The 23,790-nt window shown below is 31.1% G+C and overlaps 1 long non-coding RNA gene across 1 annotated transcript; it reads left to right on the top strand.

Moving 5' to 3' along the window:
• The first annotated feature begins 18,561 nt into the window (after positions 1 to 18,561).
• LOC139515693 (uncharacterized) lies at positions 18,562 to 23,172 on the top strand. Its single transcript, XR_011662827.1, has 2 exons — positions 18,562 to 18,955; positions 23,109 to 23,172. It is a non-coding gene; the product is annotated as an uncharacterized lncRNA (long non-coding RNA).
• Positions 23,173 to 23,790: the final 618 nt, after the last annotated feature.

Raw genomic sequence — 23,790 nt, 5'->3', positions numbered from 1 at the left:
GATGATTTTTCATTTTCTGTTGTTAATAATTCATTTTTAGAAGATTGTTTGTGTATGTAACAATGTGTCTGAACTCAACTGAAAAAATCTCTGTATTACATATTCTGAAACCCGACTATGACTTCTTTTGGCGTCTGGCGTATTAAGTTTTAACCTGGTACCTTTTGTTGCCTATTATTCGTTTGTTTCTCTGTCCTATATTTTCTCCCATTTATTTGTATTGTAGTCCTGTCATGAAATGTTGTAATTTTAATGTTATAATTAACATTGCCATTAAAGTGGGAGGTTTTGTAAGCCACACAACCAGGTTCAACCCACCATTTTTTTCTTAAAATGCCATGCACCAAGTCCGCAAAATGGCCATTGTTATATCATAGTTCGTTTCTGTGTGTGCTACATTTTAATGTTGTGTTTCTGTTGTGTCGTAGTTCTCTTATATTTGATACGTTTCCCTCAGTTTTAGTTTGTAGCCCGGATTTCTTTTTTCTCTATCGATTTATGAATTTCGCACAGCGGTATACTACTGTTGCCTTTATTTGAAATGCGTTTTACTGTGCGTATTGCTTTGTGTTTGTGGTTTGGAGTTTAGTGTGACATCAATTTTCACTGAACCAGTACACATTTTTGTATAGGAACCAGCGGAAGTCCGCCTTCGTGTGGGGGATTTTCTCACTAGGTTGAAGACCCATTGATGACCTTCGGCTGCATTGTGCCCTTTGTTTGGGTTGCTGTCTTTTTGTCATATTTCCCATTTTCTTCCTCAATTTTATTCTAAATACTAAGGATTTTCTTATCCCAGGCATAGATAACCTTAGCCGTATTTGGAACAACTTTTTGGAATTTTGGGTCATCAATGCTCTTTAGCTTTATACTTGTTTGGCTTTCTGACTAGTTTGATCTGAGCGTCACTGATGAGTCTTATGTAGATGAAACGCGCGTCTGGCGTATTAAATTATAAGCATGGTACTTTCGATAAATATTAGCATGTCGAAATGTATTTTTCTATTGTTTTGAATGTTATAGCATTTATTTGTACTGTAGCCCTGTCATGGTTGTCCTGTTAGTGTTATATTTAACATTGCCATAAACGCGCGAGGTTTGGCTAGCCACAAAACCATGTTCAACCAACCATGTTTTCTTAAAATGTCCTGTACCAAGTCAGGAAATTTGCAGTTGTTATCTTATAGTTCGTTTCTGTGTGTGTTACATTGTCGTTTTTTATTAGTTGCACTTAAGTGTTTCTGTTGTTTCGATGTTTCCTCTGATAGTTGTTGTGTTTCCCTCGGTTTTACTAGTAGTTTGTAACCTAGATTTGTTTTCTCTCAATCGATTTATGACTTTTGAAGAGCGGTATACTACTGTTCCTTTTATTTGTTTGCTCTTACTTAAAAGGGTCATCAGCAAGCAGCACATACCAACGATAAAGCCTAATTTGATCTGGCCATGAATTAAACCAATTTTCAATACACTAGAGTCATGAGTACTTCGGGGTGCGTTGTATTTGATAAGAAACTAATGATTTAACTTTGAATTTTTCCAGCTTGATATAGTATTGATTATATAAAACTTAATATCATATTTAAGGCAAGAAGCTTTTAACGTTTAAAATTGCACATATTATGAAAAACATAAATAATCGCATGGTGACTCTAGAAAGTAGTGGTATAAAAGTGGTAAAAATAAATGAATATGGTGGTAGGTTAAATATGAAAGGAGTAGGTCCGGTAAGGACCAATTTTGGCCTTAAACCTCAGATTCATCTGACAAAAGATTCTGAACATTTTATAAACACTTAAGTGTCGACTTTAGTAGATTCAATTAGTCTATGTGGAAGATTTGAACTGATTTAGTCATTAAAGATGCTCACATTCAAGCTCAAACATTGAAAATCTATAAAATTTGCCATAATGTATAAAAAAAGAAGATATGGTATGATTGCCAATGAGACAACTCTCCACAAGAGACCAAAATGACACAGAAATTTACAACTATAGGTCACTGTACGGCCTTCAACAATGAGCAAAACCCATACCGCATATGTCACTTTTCAGACGGTTTTTGTCAGAAATGTAAGTGGCCGCATACGTGTTCATTTTCAGCCTTTAATTTGTTATGCATTATCATCAAATTCATCTTTCAATTAAATATTAAGAATGAAAACAATTGCAGCCACTTCCATTTAAGAATGTAATCGTCTAAAAATTAACTAAAATGCTAAAATTGTGAAGATTTCAGCGCATATAATGTAACAGAAGTTTTCTACATACCAATAAATAGCATTTTAAATACATTTTAACAGTTTTGTAAAACTACTATATTTTGGGGCCAAGAACGTGTCTTACTGCACCTACTCCTTTGTGGTCATTTATCCTACAATATATCTTAGTTGGCATATTCTTTTATCTACATATTATATGTAAAGAATATTTAAATGATATATTTTGACTTTAACTATGATTATTTGAGTTCAAATGAAAAAAACAAAAAAATATATAACAATCAGATGTTTAATAATTCATTAAACAAATTCAGTCTTTTTCATTTTCAAACAAGAAATAGTCACTTTGCTTTGTGAAGATAAAATCTTATTGATCATACTGTTTCACTCTGTTTGAAATCAAAACAAGTGCCATTTCTAAAATAATGTGGTCAAATAAACAATTACAACATTTGAATAAAAGTGCCATTTATGTATGAAAATGCCGAAATAAAATGATCCTGATATAGACAAAATATTTAAGGTACTAGTATCCAATTAAGTGAATTTCAAAAAATTCCAGTTCAGTTACCATGTTCATCGATCTTTCTTGAATTTCACTTAGTACTCACTGGTCAATATGACCACACAATAGTACCAGTAAATTTCTTTTAGTTTCTATCACTTAAAAGATACCCAATGTTAGATTGCACTGACTTCACCAATACAGACAGTTGGAGAGGTTTGGAGCAACATGTTTTGTGCAATTTTTAAGAGGAATATTGGCAGTACCAATGTTTGAGTTTGTACAATGCTCATGGAACAGTGATTAATTCTTATACCTTAATTTGACATATTTGCTTTCGCAACTGTCTTTAATTCTTATGTTTTGCTTTATACTTTTAAAGTTAACTCTATCATATAAAGATTAAAAATATCATAGACATTATGGCTTCAAAAAGGAATCTAATTTTTTCAAAAGAACAAAACACATTCAAGCATATAGTTTTTTTTTCCAAAAAGAGCTAAAAAGTAAAATCATAGAAATAGTGAACTCCAAGGAAAATTCAAAACGGAAAGTCTCTAAGCAAATGGCAAAACCAAAAGCTCAAACACATCAAACGAATGGATAACAACTGTCATATTCCTGACTTGGTACATGCATTTTCTAATGTTAGATTTAACCTGGTTTTAAAGCGCTAATCCTCTCATTGGTGTGACAGTCGCATCAAAGATATTTTTAAATGATTTATAATGAAACGTAAAAAATTATAAGAGTTAAACATCTATATGAAATATAATTGTATATCTAAATACTAAATATCAAGTTCATATAATGTATACATACTATTTTATTTTATAAAAAAAGGTATTTAAATAACAAGACAATACAAAGAACATAATCATTTGTTCAGCCATATCACATGCATACTACTACAATATATCAGTGTGAAACATTTAATAGTTACTCTCAATTTTACTCTGACTTGTACTTTGTATTTGTAAATCTATAGCCTGAAATAATTGTTTGTACAGAAAGAGGTAGTTTTTATAAAAACACAAAACCGAAAACATAACGATCTGTTCAGCCATATCACATGAAAACACGATATTCCCGGGCTTGTGTTTCCTATCATAATTTCCTAAATCGAGGATTGCTGCTCATAAGGAAGCTATTAAACCAAGAGTTCCAAATGGTAAAGTTGAAATCATCCCTTCGTAAATTTTACGGACGCCATCACGAGTTGGGTGATCGTTATGGAATAACCATTTCACAGATGATATCGGATATGTTCCGTTTGTCGTTACTACAATTCACTTCCCTCTTCACCATGAATGTGACCTAGCAAATTAGACTATTTACCAGGTTTGTAATACCATGAGCAATACGACGGGTGCCACATGTGGAGCAGGATATGCTTACCTTTCCGGAGCACCCCAGTTTTTGGTGGGGTTCGTGTTACTTAGTCTTTAGTATTCTTCGTTGTGTCTTCTGACCTATTATGTGTCTGTATGTCTTTTTATTTTTTAGCCATGGCGTTGTCAGTTTATTTTCGATCTATGAGTTTGACTGTCCCTCTGGTATCTTTTACCTATCTTTTAGATAACTCCAATACATAAGTGTAAAATGATCAGTGACCTGCTCTTAATTTGACTCTGACTCGTACTTTGTTTGGAAATATTGAAAAAAGATTTTAAACCATAGCTTAATGACTATCACTCATCGTCTTTGGCAAACATAAAAGGAAATGATTAAAAAAACCAACGTATGGTTGTAATGGTAACATTTAACAAATGTTAATGAGACCATTGGAATGTGAGTAATAACTAGTCCATTCTCTTCTCACTTATTCTGTAAAGGCACAACTACAAAATTTAGTTAATTAATTAGTCAAATTAGATATCTTTGAATTGAAAGACATGTGCCTTCTTCAAATGAGACTTCTTTGGAAGCCTACGATTTTTATCTAAATTAATTTCATGCGTTTATTCAGTATTGTTCTGTATAGTTCTATAGTAACCGAATTGGTAACAGTTGTTACTCAACATAAAATTAAATAGAATTGTGTCCATAAGACACATATCGTAAATATGAAAAAGTCAATGTAGTATTTAAAACTTGTGAGTCTGGAGATGACACGTTTGGTCGGTACATACAGCAGTTTGAGTGTGGACAAAAAACGTAAATAAAAAACTCAAGCACAATAAAATTGACGCCACCCAAATTGAACTTGATCTGTGTTTGATGGTAATAAGCAACGTTTATAAGTTTCCTAAACATTTGCTTAAGGCAAAAGTTAAAAGTTAAAGTTAGAGAACATACACCAATTTCGGGTTGTACGGACACACTGATGGAGAAGGGTAAAATCTTACTGATTTATCTGAAAAAGGAAGGAAACAGCAACAGCTAGCCACACGTTTTTAAGGTATATGTGTACGCTTCAATCAAAATTACAATTTTACCGTATTAGAATCGAAATGATGTCAAGTCTACATAAATTTCGATCAGATAACAATATAGTCTTTATTACTGGAAAAGATTATGGTTTGTCTACATAAACGTCAATAAGATAACAATATAGTCTAATTTACTAGCTATAAAAAACAATAACATTGAGAGTCGCACCAATCTTATATCAATATGATACAAATTAAAATAGACAACTATTTCTCGTCTACAAAGGCATCAATCACATACCAGTATATTCTTAATTATAAAAGACAATTATGACACGTCTACAAAGGCACCAATCACATAACAGTATAGTGTTAATTATAAAAGACAATTATGACACGTCTACAAAGGCACCAATCACATAACAGTATAGTGTTAATTATAAAAGACAATTATGACACGTCTACAAAGGCACCAATCACATAACAGTATAGTGTTAATTATAAAAGACAATTATGACACGTCTACAAAGGCACCAATCACATAACAGTATAGTGTTAATTATTAAAGACAATTATGACACGTCTACAAAGGCACCAATCACATAACAGTATAGTGTTAATTATAAAAGACAATTATGACACGTCTACAAAGGCACCAATCACATAACAGTATAGTGTTAATTATAAAAGACAATTATGACACGTCTACAAAGGCACCAATCACATAACAGTATAGTGTTAATTATAACAGACATTATGACTTGCCTACAAAGACATCAATCACATAACAGTATAGTGTTAATTATAAAAGACAATTATGACACGTCTACAAAGGCACCAATCACATAACAGTATATTCTTAATTATAAAAGACATTATGACTTGCCTAAAAAGACATCAATCACATAACAGTATAGTGTTAATTATAAAAGACAATTATGACACGTCAACAAAGGCATCACTCACATAACAGTATAGTGTTAATTATTAAAGACAATTATGACACGTCTACAAAGGCATCACTCACATAACAGTATAGTGTTAATTATTAAAGACAATTATGACACGTCTACAAAGGCATCACTCACATAACAGTATAGTGTTAATTATAACAGACAATTATGACACGTCTACAAAGGCATCACTCACATAACAGTATAGTGTTAATTATTAAAGACAATTATGACACGTCTACAAAGGCACCAATCACATAACAGTATAGTGTTAATTATAAAAGACAATTATGACACGTCTACAAAGACATCACTCACATAACAGTATAGTGTTAATTATTAAAGACAATTATGACACGTCTACAAAGGCATCACTCACATAACAGTATATTCTTAATTATAAAAGACAATTATGACACGTCTACAAAGGCATCACTCACATAACAGTATAGTGTTAATTATAAAAGACAAATATGACACGTCAACAAAGGCATCAAAAACATAACAGTATAGTGTTAATTATAAAAGACATTATGACTTGTCTACATAAACATCAACCAGATAACACTATAGTCTAGATTTCTAGATATAAAAACAAAAATGGCCTGAGTCCATATAAGCATGTTAGCACCAAACTAATACTAATGTGATATAAATTATAAAACATGATAATGGCATGTTTACATAAACATAAATCACATAATATATAGTATAAATTGCTAAAAAAAGAATATACACATGTATATGAAATTTATCGGAATTGTCTCAGAATCAAGTAAAAATATTTGAACGAGACATTCGATCAGGTAGAATTACAAGGCTTACTGAGCATGTCTATACAAATTCCTAACTATATATATACAGAAACATATTATCAACTTCACACATAAGTTTTTGTATACAGTCAATAAAATAGCTTTCATTTGTCTGTAAGTGCAAACATTTTTTGGTAGGGGTTGGATGACAAGATTGCTGTCCATAATAATATTCTATAGTGTCTGAATCACCAACTAAAGTATTTGATAAATGTATGTTTAAAAAGGGGGAAACAAGAGTTCACACGCTGTAATGTCTAGCCTGCTTTACTGATCATAATTGAATTCTGTTGAATAGTCGTAAAGAAAAAGGTTATACAACAACAAAAAAAAACAACATAAAATATACATTATAAAGGTTACTTGTAATTGGGGCCAAGCTCAGATATTCCCTGACAAGAAGACACCTATCTATTAATTAATAAATAAAAAAATATTTTAACTTAAAAATAAACCCGAAATTTTAGAAATTAGTTACTGTACACAAGTAAAATGCGTCAATCAAAGGAAAATTATTTTTTATGCTTATAATAGATTCACACATTTATTCAATCTTCTTTGGGGATATACCATTTCCCTCTATGAAATGCTCTGAGATACTTAGATAAGAACTTTGATTGAAATCACTGTTATAAAAAGATAAAAAAAATAATAGATAGAATGGTAAAACAGTTAAAACGCAAAAACTGATTTTTCACTAAAACAAAAACTCTTAACAATCATATATTAAAAATAAAAATTAAGTTTGATTTTTTTCTTTATCATCTTCACTTTTTTTTTAAATAGCGTTATTAAGAAATCTTGACACATTTCTGTCTATTCCTTGAAAGTCACATTAGCAACTATCATATTTGCATCTTGTTTAATGATTCTATGTAATAGAACAAATATTAAACTTTACATAATTATTATACAAATCTTGAGCTTTATTTTATAACTCGGTATATTTTTTATCTTTATGAGGTACATTTTCATGAAACTTTTAAAAAAGTGTAGACATTTTTTAATATAAACACAAAAAGAAAAACAACACTCCACCCACATAAAAAGTTGCAATGAAAATCACTCTTTTTCATCAACAATTTAGTAGTTGGCAAACAATTTAAAGAGAGGTCAAAGATTGCCTTGAAATTGCTCAAATAAATAAAATAGTGTTCAACTCGATCAAACAAACACAGTCGCAGGTAATCACATTAGGATACCATAATGTGATAATTGTCAACTATTCTCTCAATTACATTTTAACATAAACACACTTTTTGTTCTTTTAGATAGATGATACATGCGTCCATAATTCAAATGGCAGTTAAGTTCGTTTCGTCTCCTAAAATTCTGAAATCAACTCATTTCAACTCCATTACTTGATCCTGAGAATAAAGATAAGAAATTAAATTACAAAATGTAGATATATCGTAAAAAGTCATCATTTTTTTTAAACGTGGTATTTGGTCTCAATTAAAACAACATCAAGATGTGCTCTTCTTGACGTTTCAACAATGCATCTATACTACTAAATTAACGAAGTCTAATAAGTTTGCCGACATGACGTAAAACGACGAATAAAAGAATTCAACTATATATATATACACAACTCGTCTAAACATCAACCCAACAATGTTAGATGAAGCAAATTTTTTGTTCTTCCCTCACCTGGATTCGAACCCATGCTACTCAGATATCGTGACACCAAATCGCCTGCACTGTAATCGGCGCGCTAGACCACACGACCACCTGGGCTTAAAAAATGAAGCTTTCTGTGGCCGGGTGTTACCTTTCCACGTCAGTTTTAATCTAGCGTCTAACTACAGTACATGATATATAAGGCATGAAGATGTTATATATAAATATATATGTATATATAACTAATATAGGCAACGCAAGGCCCTTTTGTTTTCAACATAATTATTAATTATATAATTAATTAATAAAAATGTTTGGATCGAATCCGATACCGACGAGACCAATAGTATAGGGTTATAATAACACATCAACCTTTGTCATTACAAAGGGATTGACTCATTTCAATCATTGGCATATGCAGTTTCTGGTGTGAGAAAGAAAACCAGGACGGATTCAAATAGAAAGATTTTGAAAGCAGTGGAAACATTGCACCTTATAATTAGCATGACTTTAACAGATGATAATATACGAATACTAAATCAAGTTTCTTTTTGTTTCTTTTGTTTTAAAATGCATTGTATTATCAATGGCATTTATAGCACACCTTCTTATGTTCATACTAACGTTCTTTTAAAATAAATGTTTACATTTCTAGAGGACCAATTTATCTATATCTAATATATTTCTTAAAGGCATAACTCTTTTAAAATTTATATTGATTTTCGAACTTGTCCGATATAATGCTGATATATACGGCATTCGTTGTTGCAGTGTAATCAAGTGTTGACCCATTAAAATATCTCACCTACTGCAAATATTAACTTATCAGTTAAAATATCAATCTATTAACTGATTTGAAGGTCTATCGTAACCTGAAATGTGGTCATTTTCATGTTTATATTCAGGTCACTAAAAAAAGGCCAGTTTGTTATGTCTTTGGGTTAAGAAGTCATATGTCAAAAATGTAAAAAGTCCAAAATTTCTACATTCGTGAAAAGGGAAACGGATTGTAGTTACGACATAAGGAACATATCCGATATCATCTTTGAGACGTTTATTCCATAACGGATATTCTGATCGATGGCGTCCGTAACACTTACAAAGGGATGATTTCAACCTCACCATTTCGAATTCATATTGACCTTTAGTATCGTAAAATTAACGCAACGAAAATGCAGTATTATTACAATTTTGAGAAGGAAGTTAACGGATAGTTGGTTAAATTCAATAGTTATGTTCGTTTTACTCTTTTAAAATAACAATCTGAAGAATTTGATTCCAAATTCTTTAATATTAAGCATACAACAGTTGAAACAAGAGTTTTGGAAAGTTGAAATGAACACCAAGTCAACGGTTAAGGTCTTAAGATTGCTTTACAGCAAACTTATTCAAATAAAAAAAAATGATAAAATTAATATGATATATTACCTAGTTCTGGTGAAGTTTAAACAAATCATATTGTACCTGGTGTAAGTGTGAGGTAAATGATAGGTTTCGAGCATGATTGACTTATACCTGTTGGTGTTGTAGTGTAAATGATAGGATGCGAACATGATTGACTTTTACCTAGTGTTGGTGTAGTGTAAATGATAGGCTGTGAGCATGATTGACTTTTACCTGGTGTTTGTGTAGTGTAAATGATAGGTGGTGAACATGATTGACTGTTACCTAGTGTTGGTGTAGTGTAAATGATAGGCTGTGAGCATGATTGACTTTTACCTAGAGTTTGTGTAGTGTAAATGATAGGATGTGAGCATGATTGACTGTTACCTGGTGTTTGTGTAGTGTAACTGATAGGTGGTGAACATGATTGACTGTGACCTACTGTTGGCGTAGTTTAAAGGATAAGTTTGTGAACATAATTGACTGTTACCTAGTGTTGGCGTAGTGTAAATGAAAGGTGGTGAACATGATTGACTGTAACCTAGTATTGATGCAGTGTAAATGATAGGCTGTGAACATGATTGACTGTAACCTAGTATTGATGTAGTGTAGTGTAAATGACAGGTGGTGAACATGATTGACTGTTACCTAGTGTTGGTGTAGTGTAACTGATAGGTGGTGAACATAATTGACTGTAACCTAGTATTGATGTAGTGTAAATGATAGGTGGTGAACATGATTGACTGTTACCTAGTGTTGGCGTATTGTAAATGATAGGTGGTGAACATGATTGACTGTTAACTTACCTAGTGTTGGCGTAGTGTAAAGGATAAGTTTGTGAACATAATTGACTGTTACCTAGTGTTGGCGTAGTGTAAATGATAGGTGGTGAACATGATGACTGTAACCTAGTATTGATGTAGTGTAAATGACAGGTGGTGAACATGATTGACTGTTACCTAGTATTGATGTAGTGTAAATGACAGGTGGTGAACATGATTGACTGTTACCTAGTGTTGGCGTAGTGTAAATGACAAGTGGTGAACATGATTGACTGTTACCTAGTGTTTGTGTAGTGTAAATGATAGGTGGTGAACTTGGTTGACTGTAACCTAGTGTTGGTGTAGTGTAAATGATAGGAAGTAAGCAGCAGGATTGGGTATCATTTACAGGGTATACTTTACATATTAAACATTTGTATATTGCTTTGTGTTTGTGTCTTGTAAATGATAGGCTGTCAACTTGTATCAGTGAAGGGTAAATGTAAGCTGTGAAAATGGTTGACTGTTATTAATAGAGAATACTATGAAAATAATATATTATCTGGCATTGGTGTTGTGTAAATGATAGGCTGTGCGCACGAATGGCTGTTATTTACAGAGGATACTGAGAGTACCCATAACTCTTCTGTTATGGAGGCAAAGAGATTTATTTTGAAGTCCCATGTTATCATCAGATTTTCAAATTTTGGTAAATCCTGCGGTAAACACCACCATCCCTGAAGATCATCACATTTAATAGCCTGTTAAATAAAATAGAAACCAGTGATTTTGACTGCCGTGTTGATAATTATCTTATTCTGCAATCAGCCAACTATTGTACCAAAAAATTGGTGCCTAATCTATAATTCACCATAACAAAGAACACTGTCTCCAGTTATCATGCTTTCATCTTGAGTGAATTGTTAACATTACTGTTCTCATTAAAGGTCATATTTCGACCTTCGGGTCGTTTCCTTTTAAAAAAAAATAATACAAGGACAGCAATCAATAGATTTTAAAATATACTAAACAAAGGTTCTGTAGTTAAATTGCAAGATTTAAGTTATATATTTACATTGTAATCAACATCATTTTTTCTATTTGCTTCTTGATAGAATACAAGATAAAAGCTCTGTGAGCCTAGCTTTTTTTTCGGTTTCTTAAGGATGTACTTAGGTGAGGTTAGGTGAAAATTAATAAATTAAGAAGTTAAAATTGATGCTATAAGCTGGTAGGGCATCAATTAAGGATAAAAATAAGCTAAAAATATTGATAGGTCATGGACCTCCTTTTCGAGATATTTGAGATTTAAAATATGGCGGGAAAAGGCTGACTCGGACTTTTACCTTATATTTGCATTGGTAATATTTGGGTCCCAAATCAAAAGAAAGAAAATTAAGAATCTTCTAAAATTTTGGAAAATGACCTTTCATGAGCTATTAAGTCTTATATGAAAAAATAAATGGGTGTTATTGGGCAAAATATTTTACATTATATTGTATGGAAAAACACCAAGGAGTCCGAACATTTGACACAAATTCCAAAACCTCATCCAAGTACATCCTTAAGCTCTTACAATTAAATGTGGAACTCTCAGTCAATATATATAACTTTAAAATATTGTATACCTTCAAAATACTAAAGTTATCACATATAAAGATAATAAAAAGGAACTATTTTCAATTCGATGTTCACAAAAATTTGTATCCCATGACAAATAATAAATCGAGAGTCATTAACAAAAAGAAGAGATAATCAAATACCCATCACGATAAAATGTTCTACTTAATATGAAAGCAATCGCATATGCAAAAGACACAAAAGCTAATTCTACAATATTTAATTATATGAATATTTGATTCGTTTCCCCTAACATTCTATAATTAATTTACACAAACACGTTCTAACAATTAATTCTAACCAAAAGTGTATTTCTGACATTACTTTGGAACTTTTCACCTCTGTGTATCAATTATATTCAAAATGCCTTTAATTAATACATCATACCACATATATTAATTATATAGTGTGCATGTAAATCGAGGAGGAAATGGTCCCGAACTCTATGCAGGTTAAACAACTCTTTGAAGGGTCCATAGGTGGTTTATTGAAAGCCAAAATTTCTTTCTAATCCAATATACCCTAATTTTTATAATGTCAGACAAGCTTTCCAAATATTCAAACTTGTCAATATACTGTGCATAAACTGCATATTTCCTTAATTGTTAATTTATTTCTCCTGAATATGTATGAAGTTATTGCGACTGGGTGTTAAGCAAATAACAATCAATCAATCTGTATGTATATTTTAACAAATTGAATCATTAATTCATTCAAAATTCCTAAGTTTGAAGACCAATTTAAGGTCAATGTCAGAAACACTCTATTAAACTTACCAAAGTTAAAAAAGAATTTATATGAATAAGAAGTTTCAGGTAGTCGTCTCTAGATTCCCTCCTACGGTGAAAGGTATTGCTTAGATGTGCTAGGTGGAAACATATCTTCTTAGTACTGCTTTTTACATCTATGTAAGCACTGAATGTTTTGTATGCCAAATCAGACCGTTCTTCCCAGCTATTTGGAGCAAGATTTAATTTAAACATTTGAAGGGAATCTTCCAAACAACCATCCATTCTACATGAAAGGGAAGGGTTAACTGAAATTTATAAATACAATTAATTTGTACTGTATTCCCCCCCTGTAATTTTTTGTTATTTTAGCGGTATATTTTTTGTTGCCATAAAGCGTGGCCACAAAACCAGGTTCAACCCACCAATTTTTCTTAAAATGTCCTGTACCAAGTCAGGTATATGGCAGTTGTTATATATAATGATATATCTAATAGTTCGTTTTTATGTATGTTGCATTGTTTTTTTTGTTTTTGTTGCACTTCAGTGTCATGTTGTTTGCCTGTTATAGATGATGTGTTTCCCTCGGTTTTAGCTTGTATTTTTTTAATCGATTTATGACCTTTGAAAAGCAATATTCTACTGTTGCTAATAAATATATACACATATGTAAAAAATTAAGTAGACAATGCAGTTTTACAGGGGAGATACTACTGTTGCTATCATAAAATAATATCAGGAAAGAAGTATTTGTACTGATTTTTATAGTAGCTTGAAAGGAAGTTTATGGACCCTTTTGTTTTAAAGTGACATTAAGCCTAATAATGTAGAAAGAATTGTTTTACTAATTTTCAGGAAAAAATCACCAATAAATTTTATTCTAAATTAGATAAATAAACAGCATTGCCAGTTTATTCTGAAATCATTAATATCTTATATATCAAAATCATTTCAAAAGAACTTTTTTTCACAAATTTAATGTGTTTTAAGTCAAGAAGATATTCCAAATGGTTTTACCAGAAAAAAAAGTCAGGAGTCTGTAATTTAGCGGTTGTCGTTTGTTATATATAATTATTTATCACATCAATTAGACCGTTAGTTTTCTCGTTTGAATTTTTTACATTTGACATCACGGGGCCTTTAATGGCTTACTATGCAGTATGGGCTTTGCTCACTGTTGAAGGTCGTACGGTGACATAAAGTTGTGGAGAGTTGTCTCTTTGGCAATCACAACCTAAGCCATATTTTGGCACGTCTTATTGGAATTTGTGGTCATCAATGCCTTTCAAGAAGATGTGCCAAGTACTTGTTTGGCTTTTAACTGTTTTGATCTTAGCGTCACCGGTGAGTCTTAACTAGACAAAACGCGTGTCTGGTGCATTAAATTACGAGCCTTGTACCTTTGATAACTATTTTAGCATATAAGAAACAGCCATATAAATTTCAGAAACTGAACATGTTTAACCCCGCCATATTCTGTTTGTATGTGTCTGTCTTAAGTCAGAAGCCTGTAATTCAGAGGTTGTCGTTTGTTGGTGTGTTACATATTTGTTTTTCGTTCATCTTTTGTACATTACCTAGGCCGTTAGTTTTTTCGTTTGAATTGTTTTACATTTGTCATATCGGGGCTGACTATGCGGTATGGACTTAACTCATTATTGACGACCGTACGGTGACCAATAGAGAGTTGTTAATTTCTGTGTCATTTGTCTCTTGTGGATATTTGTCTTATTGGCAATCATACCACATCTTTTTTTTTTTCATTAACCAATAAACCATGAAAATTAGGCAATGGTCTAATTGTTTCATACGCAAGTTTGGTAATTTGTATCTTAGAATAAAAAGGTTACACATATATCGAAAACATTGGTGAATAAGAATATTTTTTAAATACAGCTATTCACTATTCATGCATTCTTTATCTGCCAAGGGCAGTAACTTAAAAAAAATGTTAAGATATTTTGATTTTGATATAATTTTTTTTCAAAAATCAGACAAGAAATATTGTCATTAGCGCTAAAAAAGCAAATTTACAAATAATCAACATTTCAAAGAGTCAAAACTCCCCCCCTCCCCCCCCATAAAAAAAAGTAAAAAATTGAAATTAACTTTATGTTTTCCACCAAAACAACCCAAAGGATATAACATACATTAAATGTTCCACAAAAATGAACAAAATGAACAAAATTATACTTACATTTGAAAGATGGTATTTTGGATTGTATGACATCAAGTCCAGTTATATCTGAGAGAGCACAATTAGAACATTCTTTCATTAAGAAAAGTATTGTTCCATTTCCAGTCAAGTCTGAATGCTTTTGGGACTTGAAACTGTCCAAAACTCTGAAAACTAATGTAAAATCTAGTGTCGGCCATTTTATTTTTACAGATCCCTTAAGTGTGCAATTAAACTTCTGCAAAAATAAAAAAGATCAAATCATAAAACAGTTATCACTGATATATCTTGTCTCATCGAAAAAAAAAATTCAAGCCTACTAAAATGTAAATTTACAAATAGTGCCACTTGTCGTGTACACATCTATAAAACCAGGTTTAATCCAACATTGTCTACATGAGGTAATACCTGTACCACGTCGATTATAACAGTTGTTTTCAATGCGGTTAATATGTTTCAGCTTTTGATTTTGCAATTTGATAAATGACTTTTTGTTTTGAATTTTCCTTTGTGTTGGTATTTTTGCTAATATTTTTTTACTGAACTTTCAGATCTCTTACTTTTATTACTGGACCGAGCAACTATTAACTGAACTCTTTGTATCAGCATACAATAAGACTTCAAAAAAACATTTATCAGCAGTAAGTGGAGTAGATGTGTTGGTTTGGAATGTCATGTCCAGATCGTACATTGGGGGTTTAAAAACGTCAACAAGAGCACGAAATTTACAAGATGTTATATTCTGTTCAATCAAGCTCTTCCATTCTATAAGATCATAGCTTTGCCACCAAATTTTACCTCTCTTCCACAGATCTTGGGTATTTCATTTTCTGAAATATACAATATATTAAATTAGTTTAAACACTTTTGTTTATAGTGGATTGGGAAACAAGTTATTGCAACTTATATTAATCTCCTGTGCAATTTGTATCGGCATTAGCCTGGTCTTTTTCAAAATCTACAAGGGTATCGTTTACGTGCAAGATATATTGCTTTCTCTTAACACGGGTCAGCCATTTATGATCCCCTTCTAACGGACTATCATGGTTTCTCCAGACCATACTCTCAGAGCGTGTCAAAGGAGATCCGAAACTTCAGTCTCTGAAATTTTCTCTCCAGAACGGGGATCAAACCAGGAACCTTTGTGTTGGTAGTCGGATGCTCTAACCACAACAGCACGGGTTTTCTTTTCAATAAGTGGAGTTAAAAATATAAACATTGATCCGATGTACACTGAACAGTATCTACAATACTAGTAAACCTAGATTAACGATCATTATCTGCTCATATTAATGAACAAAAATTGACCATAAATATCTACTCATTCTGGTGAACAAACATTGACCATCACTATTTACTTATACTGGTAGACACAACATATTCACTATTAATGTTTTACATATACTAGTTGACAAACAGAAAATCAATATCTACTCACACTGGTGGACAAAAATAGACAATCAATATCTACTCATACTGGTAGACACACATTGACCATCACTATCTACTCATACTGGTAGACACACATTGACCATCAATGTTTATATATACTACTGGACAAACACAATATCAATATCTACTCATTCTGGTGGACAAAAATTGACCATCAGTATCTACTCATTCTGGTAGATACCCATTGACGATCAATCTCTACTCATACTGGTAGACATGCATTGACCATCAATATCTACTCATATTGGTAAACACACATTGACCATAAATATCTACTCATACTGGTAGACACATATTGACCATCAGTATATACAGGATATACCAATAATTAGAAACACATTGATCATCAATATCTACTTATAATTGTAGACACACATTGACCATCAATATCTACACATACTTGTAGACACATATTGACCATCAGTATATACATGATATACCAATAATAGGAAACACATTGATCATCAATATCTACTTATAATTGTAGACACATACTGACCATCAATATCTACTCGTACTGGTAAACACACATTGACCATCAATGTTTACATATACTACTGGACAAACATAATATCAATATCTACTCATTCTGGTGGAAAAATTGACGATCAATATCTACTCATACTGATAGACACACTTTGAACATCAATATCTACTCAAACGGATAGACACACATTGAGCATTAACGTTTACATATACTACTGGACAAACATAATATTAATATCTAATCATTCTAGTGGACAAAAATTTACCATCAGTATCTACTCTTACTAGTAGACACACATTGACGATCAATATCTACTCATATTGGTAGACACACATTGACGATCAATATCTACTCTTATTGGTAGACACACATTGACCATCAATATCTACTCATACTGACCATCAATAACTTCTCATACTGATAGACACACATTGACCATCAGTATAAACAGGATATACCAATAATTAGAAACACATTGATCATCAATATCTACTTATAATTGTAGACACACATTGACAATCAATATATACTTATACTGGTTGACATTTATTCTTACGAGTGAACAAATATAAGAAATGTCCAAAATACCAAGTGTCAAGGTTTGTCTTTCTAAAGAGACTTCATCATCATAATAAAATCTTACTTGTGCAGTTCCGACTATTCCAGTGTTTTCCATTCTGTGTGCCCAGGCGAAGTTTCTGCACATCTCACTTCCACAAAATCCTTATTATTTTCATTTTGTTTCCAGCCATATCCATGTTTGCAGATCTTTTTCTCGTAGTTATAGGAGAAGCTTGAAACGTGATATGTCTTGTTTGGCACAGCCCTTTCTATTGTCGATTCATTCACTTGAGGAACTGTACATCTTAATACTTAAAATCGATATAATATATTAATATTTTTCTTATTATTGTGGTCTGTAACCGTCTGTAACATGAATAGATATGTTTTGTATCACATTGCACGGAGTGATACGAAAATCTGCATGTATGTGATTAGTTTAGCAAAACACTCAATCATTACCCCTGACAATCTTCTTTTTGTCAAATTTTATTACATTCTGAATCGTACATAAAGTACCCCATAACAGTTTAAAGAATAAATAAACTTTAAACCTCCACGAGTTTATTTATACTTTTTACTGTTTTTGGGAATCCTAGAACTTGTCCTTCTACTCAATAACAAAACATTTGAAGCAGATGGTCGAGTACACAGTTATTTCGTAGTGCATTTCATTACGAAAATAAATGAAAATAAAAAAAATCCCATCTGCGCTTTCTCAATAATACCTTTACGACGTGTTGTACTACTTTTGGGACAAATTATATCAAAATTATAGAAAACTTCAACGGCTATTACCTCTCGTCCACAGATCTTAGGTATTTCATTTTCTGAAATATACAACAAATTCAATTAGTTTAAACACATTTGTTTATAGTGGATAGGGAAGCAAGTTATTTTTTTTTTTTTTTTTTAACGTAACAATATCTTTATTGCAATCTTGCTGTAACAAATTACTAAGTTTACAGCTTTAACTTAGTATCCCTCATGTTAGCTTACCAAATAGTTAAGGGAAGCACTATTTGGCAAGGTATTATTTATTCATAATATTAGTATTCATAACATAAAATTTTTCACAAAATATATTATATAAATTAATGTGATTATACACATACATTACATTTTGTTTCTCTTTTTCATAGTATTTATTTTTTCCGGAATCAACTCCGTTATCGGTATGATCCGTGTTTCCATTAGTATTGGGCACAGTATGTGTTGTTTTTCGCATGTGCGTTATCGGGTATAGTTTGGATGTGTGTCTAAATTATATAAATATTATCCACTGGATTTAACGATTATATATGGTGAGTTTACTATTCAAATTTTCTTTAGTTATCTACTGATCTTTTTTGTCGAAATGTATGTGTGTAATTCACAAATAGGTAATTTAAGTGTAACAAGTTGAAACACTCGACATGCGAAATGATACATTATTTTTCCACATTAATTAATAAACGTACGGATATACTGTTTATAGTATAACTTTTTTTTTTTATCATTGTAAATACAAAATTTAAAATATAAAAAAAAAATGCTGTATAATTTACATGTGGTGACTCATGCATGGCTGAACATGCTTACAAACATTGATCATGCATGGTTGAACTTGATCATAAATATTGCCATATTTGGTTTGTGTACAAGAAACAATTTTGTACACAATGTTGTGTGCTTCATACATAGCTTAGTCCTGATTCAATTGAATCTTTGTAATGAATCTATTTGTTTTTATGAGTATCTGTTTAGTTTTTTTGTTATTAAAATTGTTTATTTCAATTATTTCTGAAATTTCTTTCTGGAAAATTTTTAAAATGTTTATTTTTTTTGTCTTCTTTTCTGAGACAAAATGTGATTTGTATATTGAGAAGGATATTAAAGTTAATATATAATTAATATCAAAGTATGCTGAATCTTCAATTTTGTACCCTGTTACTAAATTTTCAAGGCTTATAATGTCTTTTTCAATACCTAGGGATTTCATTAATTTCATTATTATTTTTAGAAAGTCATTATTATATGAGCAATTGACAAAAAAATGTTCATAGTCTTCCTTTTTTTTACAATGCTTACATAAGTTGTCTTCAGTAATTTTCCACTTTTTTAATAGTTCATTACTTGGCAGTATGTAGTGAATAAGTTTCCATCTAAATATTTTCAATCTATTATCAGTAAGATATTGAAAAATAAAAACAAAAGTATTTTTCAATTTAGAATTTAAATGTTCATCAAATATTTTTTCCCACATAAGAAAACCATTTGGTTTATCACAACTATTTTTCAATGTCAATAATTTATAGAGTTCTTTTGTACTTATTAAGGGAGTAATTGCCCTGTGCATAATTTTTAAATCATTTATAACTTTAACTTTAGTTTTGAATGAATCTTCAGTGCCAAGAATTGTTTTCCAATCAAATGGTATTGCTTTTTTTAACATAAATAATTGCCTTATCCAATTTTGTTTATTTTTAAGTTTAGTCAAAATGATAGTTTCAGAGATATTGCCCTGTTCATCAATTACATCATTTATATTAGTAATGTCACTTTTTATCCAATCTTCAAAGTTTAAACATTTTCCATTAAACCGGATATTATCATTTCCCCATAAAACTTGTTTTCTAATTTCAAGAAAATTTTTGGGATATTTTGTATTACCTCCCTTTACACTTATCCAATCTTTAATTAGTTGTTTATAGAAGTCCGGTAAATATTGTAACTTACTTTTATCAATGTCGTTTATATTCTTTAAGTTCATTTTAAATACAAGAAGATTTTTTCCTAATTTGTTAAAGTAAAATTTGGGAATAATTGTCCAGTTGTCATTTTTATTTTCACTTAATTTAAGAATCCAGTTGATATGCAGTGATTTTATATAAGCATCAATGTCTGTCATTTTAAGTCCACCTTCGAGAAAATCATTTGAAAGTGTTGATCTTTTTATTCTATCCCTTTTGCCTTTCCAAATAAAATTGTATATTAAAGTTTTAAAGTTTTGCAACATTTCCTTAGGAATAATAGTGTTTGATGCAACATATGTTAGGTTTGGCAAAACCAAAGATTTGATGACGACTATTTTTCCTATGATAGTAAGATTTCTTTTACTCCAATCAGATATTATTTTTTTACTTTTTAACAGTTGTTTTTCAAAGTTAAGTTTTTGACATTCTTGTTTATTATAACCAAAGTAAATTCCTAGGCTTTTGATAGGTGCAGTACACCAATTTATATCTTCAAATTTTTCCCGACTGTGTTTTAATCGACCAAGCCATATTCCTTCAGTTTTTGTTTTATTCAGTTTCAAACCTGAGAGAGTACCAAATATTTCTATTAAATTAATTGCTAGAGTTACATCCTTTTTTGATTGAAGAAATAGAGTAGTATCGTCAGCTAATTGGCAGATTTTCAGGGTATTACTCCTACCGTCTAATTTTATTTCTAGTCCTTTTAAGTTTTTATTTTCCCTTATCTTTATTGCCATAACTTCTACAGCTAGAACAAATAGTAACGAAGATAACGGACATCCTTGTCGGATCCCGCGAGATGCCCTAAAGCGGGAGGAAACCCACCCGTTATTAATAATGCATCCTTTAATATCAGAGTACATTGTCTGAACCCACCTTATAAAATTATCTTTAAATCCAAATTTTTTTAAAGTCTCAAACATGAAGTCCCATTCTAATGAGTCAAATGCTTTTGTAAAATCAAGAAATAAAATTGCCCCATCAATTTTGAAAGTTTCAGAATAGTCTATGACATCTTGTATTTGTCGAATGTTGAAACCAATATACCTATTTTTGACATATCCTTTTTGATCAGTATGTATAATCTTTGGTAGCAGGGGTTTTAGTCTTTGTGCTAAGGCATAAGCAAGTAATTTAGCATCATAGTTCAAAAGAGTAATAGGTCTATAATTGTCTAGAGAAAAGGGATCATTCTTTTTATAAATTAGAGATATTAAGCCAACTTTCTGAGTGTTAGATAGTTCTCTTTTTTCATGGCAGTAATTAAAAGTGGAGACTATAAAAGATTTAAGTTCATCCCAGAATGTTCTGTAAAATTCCACATTTAATCCGTCAAGCCCGGGCGCTTTATTGAGTTTCATTTTAAAAATTGCATCAGTACATTCATCAACAGTTATTTCCCCTTCACAGGAATTACTTTCACAGTCAGTTAACTTCTTATATTCCTTGAGAGAATCTAAATACTTTTTAGTTGCTTCTATATCAGGGTTTTTTGTAGAATATAAATTTTTATAATAATTTGCTTCCAATTTTAATATTTTGTCTTGATCTCTTGTAATTTGACCTTTATCATCATATAATTGGGTTATTGTTTTTCTACTCTGTCTTGATTTTTCCATTCCTAAAAAATATGCCGAATTTTTCTCTCCTTCTTCAACCCATTTTACCCGTGCTCTTATTTGATTTCCTTTTATTTTTTCGTTATAGAGTTTTCCTATTTCATTTTCTATATTATCTATTTCTTTTAATATGTTATTATTATTTTTATTATTGCATGTGTCTATAATATTATTTAATTCTGTTAAATTTTTTTCCAACTTGCTGATTAGGTTTTTCTTATTCTTAGCTTTTGTTTTGCAATAGCTTATTGTCTGGTCCCTAACTTCTATTTTGAAATTGTCCCACAGTATGTCAAGATCTGTTCTTGTTTTAGCTTTGTTTTTAAATTTTTAAATTATTTTCTTAATTATTTCAGCATAGTCTTCATTTTGAAGTACACTGCTGTTTAATTTCCAGTACCCTTTTCCTTTTTGGCCTCTGTTTAGATTTATTTTTAAAGAAACACAGTTGTGGTCTGTGTATTGTAATACTATTGGTCTAATGTCACATGAAACACAGTTTTTAAATATTTCTGGAGCTATTAAAAAATAATCTATTCGTGTTGACTCTGACCTGTCTTTTCTGCTCCATGTGAATTGAATTTTATTTGGATTTTTGATTCTCCACACATCATTGAGCTTTAGAGTCTTTATAAGTTTATTTAAGTTGTGAACTTTTTTCCTATTTTTTTGTTGCTTAGGTTTACCCTTTGAATCAATTTGACATAAAATTTCATTATGATCTCCTCCTAGAATAAGTTGACCTAAACTTTTTTCTTCTATTAATGTATGGACAGTTTTGAAAAAAGTATTTCTGGTTTTTGGATTGTTTGGTGCATAGATATTAACTATTGTTATTATAGTGTCATTTATTTCAATATTAACAAGTAAAAGTCTTCCTTCTTTATCTTTATAGTCATCAATTACTTTAAGGTTTAAATTTTTATTCAGCCATATGGCAATACCTCTAGAATTGCTAGAACCATTACTCAGTAACAGATTACCTTCAAATTCAGTATTTAAAGTGTTTATTAAATTATCTGTAAAGTGTGTTTCTTGCATTAGAAGAATGTCACACTTTTGGGATTTTGACCATTCAATCAATCTGTTTCTTTTATCAGGTTGTTGCAGACCTTTACAATTAACTGTACAGATATGAAGATGTTTGTTAAATACCATGGTTGGTGAGTAGTTAATTTTATTTATAATCCCTTTACCGTGTTATGTGTACTTTAAAAGTTAACTTAGGTAAAATCCCGTTAAGTAATACAATTAGGTCACACTGAAGTTGACCTTCACAGAGCACGAGACTATAAATAGACATCTTTTCAGTCGAAAAGCAAGTTATTATAACTTTTAATAATCCCTATGTTCAATTTGTAGCAGCATTAGACTGCTCTTTTGCGAAATCTACAAGGGTGTCGTTTACGTGCAAAATATATTACTATCTCTTAACAAGGATCAGCCATTTATGGTCCCCTTCCGACGGACTCTCATGGTTTCTGCAGACCATACTCAGATCGAGTCAATGGATATTCGAAAATTCAGTCTCTGAAATTTTCTCTCCAGAACAGGGATCGAACCAGGAACCTTTGCGTTGCGTTAACCACAACACTACGGCTTTCCTTTTCAATTAGTGGAGTAAAGAATATAAACATTGATCCATTGTACACATGATATTTATTAAATTGCAATATCTACAATACTAGTAAACCTAGATCATTATCTGCTCATATTAATAAACAAACATTCCAAGTCAGGAGCCTCTGGCCTTTGTTAGTCTTGTATTATTTTAATTTTAGT

Source organism: Mytilus edulis, chromosome 3 (assembly GCF_963676685.1).
Source record: "Mytilus edulis chromosome 3, xbMytEdul2.2, whole genome shotgun sequence".
In the NCBI taxonomy this organism is placed as follows: domain Eukaryota; kingdom Metazoa; phylum Mollusca; class Bivalvia; order Mytilida; family Mytilidae; genus Mytilus; species Mytilus edulis.
This window is presented reverse-complemented; position numbering and strand designations above follow the sequence as displayed.